The following is a 2413-nucleotide window of genomic DNA, read 5'->3' as shown; positions in this document are numbered from 1 at the left end:
AAGCTCAAGGAACTGAAGAACAAATTCAAACCTCAAGTTGCTATAATCAAGGATGCTTTAGGAAGAATATTAAATGATCCAGGAAGTATTAAAAGAAGATGGAAAGAATATACTGAGTCACTGTACTGAAAGGAATTGGCAGACACAGAAGAATTTAATGAAATAATAAATGAGCAAGAGCCTATGGTGATGAAGGAAAAAGTTCAAGATGCTTTGAAGGGAATAGCAAAAAATAAGGCCCCACGAATAGATGGTATACCAATTAACATATTTTAGTTAACAAATGCTGCCCTGGATGTGCTCACCAAGTTGTGCCAAGAACTGACTGGAAGAGATCTCTATTTATTCCCATTCCAAAGAAAAGTGACCCAACAGAGTGTGGAAACTATAGAACAATCTCATTGATGTCACATGCAAGCAAGATTCTGCTGAATATTATCCAAAAACGACTGGAACAGCACATCAGCAGAGAATTTCCAGAAGGCCAGGCTGGGTTTCGAAGTGGTCCTGGTACTAGGGATATTGTAGCTGATGTTAGATGGATCTTAGCTGAAAGCAGGAAGTACCAGAAGAATGTATATCTGTGTTTCATTGATTATGCAAAGGTGTGTGACTGTGTGGATCATAACAAAAATGTGGCTGACTCTGAGAAGAATGGGAATCCCAGAACACTTGATCATGGTAATGCAAAACCTATACTTGGACCAAGAGGCAGTCGTCAGATCAGAGCAGGGCAACACTTCATGGTTCAAAATTGGGAAAGCTGTACGTCAGGTATGTGTCCTATATCCATACGTTTTCGACCTATATGCAGAACAGATTATCCGATAGGCTGGGCTCTATGAGAAGTGTGGCATCAGGATTGGTGGAAGATCTATTAACAATCTACATTCTGTAGATGACACAACCCTGATTGCTGAAACTGAGGAGGATCTGAAATGCTTGCTACAGAGGGTCAAGGACTGCGGCCTTCAGTATGGATTGAGGCTCAATGTCAAGAAGACAAAGATTCTCACAACTGGACCAATTGGCAGCATCAGGATGGTTGGTGAAGAGATTGAGATTGTTAACAACTTTAGTTTGCTTGGCTCCATGGTCAACATTTTTGGCACCAGCAGCCAGGAAATAAAAAAAAAAAAAAAAGTTTTGCAAAACAACAAAAAAACTAAACAAAACCAAAAGCATATTTTGATGGTAACACCTACTGTTAGGGACCTCTCCAGGGTACTGAAGAGCAATGGTGTCACTCTGGAGACTAAGGTATGTCTGATACAGGTTATGGTCTCTACAATAACTTGTTATACATGGGAGAGTTGGACAATGACTAGGGAGGACAGAAGGTGAATTGATGCTTTTGAGCTATGGTGCTGGAGAAGAGTATTGAATATACCATGGACTGCCAAGAAAACAAACAGGATCATCATAGAGAAGGTTTAACCAGGCTACTCCGTGTAGGCAAGGATTCTGAGGCTTTGTCTGACATACTTTGGACATGCTGTAAGGAGGGACAGGTCCTTGGAGAGGGACATCATGCTTGGGAGGGTGGAGGGATGGCGTAGGAGAGGAAGAGCCTCTATGAGGTGGATTTATTCAGTGACTGGGGTAATACGGATGGGAGTGTCAAAGGCAGTGTGATTGGCACAGGATAGAGCAGGGTTTAGGGCTGTTGTATATAGGTTTGGTATGAGTCACAAGCGACTCGACGGCATATAACCACAACAACAACAATTACAAATGGTATTGCTTTCTTGGTTTTATTCTCTGAGTTCTCTTCATTATTGGAGAGGAATCCCAGTGATTTTTTGGGTATTGATCTTATATTCTACCACTTTACTAAATTGGCCTAATATAAGTTTCTTTTTTTCTTGTTGTTGAGTCTTTGGGATTTTCCGTGTATACTATTATATTATCTGCATATAGTGACAGTTTAACCATCATCTCTTTGCTGAACTGGGTGCCTTTTATTTCCTTCTATTGTATTAGTCTAGCCAGCACTTCCAGTACAATATTGAATAGAAGTGGTGAGGGTGAACATCCTTTTCTGGTCCCTTTTCACAAAGAAATGCTTTTAGTCTCTTCATTGAATATGATGTTGGCTCTTGGTTGCATATATACTTTTGATTATCTTGAGGAAATTCCTTTCTGTTCCAATTGTGCTGAAGGACTTTATCAGGAAATGGTGTTGAATTTTGTCAAATGTATTTTCTGCATAAATTTCTAAGATTATATAGTTCTCCTTATTTACTTTGTTAATATGGTGACTTACATTGATTGTTTTTCTTATATTGAACCATCCTTGCATACCTATTATGAATTCTACTTGATTATGGTGAATAATTTTCGTTACATGTTTTTGATTTTTATTTGCTAGCATTGTGTTAAGGATTTTTTCTAGTTTTCTTTTTTGGTAGTA

This window comes from Elephantulus edwardii, unplaced genomic scaffold (genome assembly GCF_000299155.1).
Source record: "Elephantulus edwardii isolate Elephantulus edwardi_28Jun2011 unplaced genomic scaffold, EleEdw1.0 scaffold00012, whole genome shotgun sequence".
In the NCBI taxonomy this organism is placed as follows: Eukaryota; Metazoa; Chordata; class Mammalia; order Macroscelidea; family Macroscelididae; genus Elephantulus; species Elephantulus edwardii.
The sequence above is the reverse complement of the archived record's forward strand: the minus strand, read 5'-3'. Positions refer to the sequence as shown.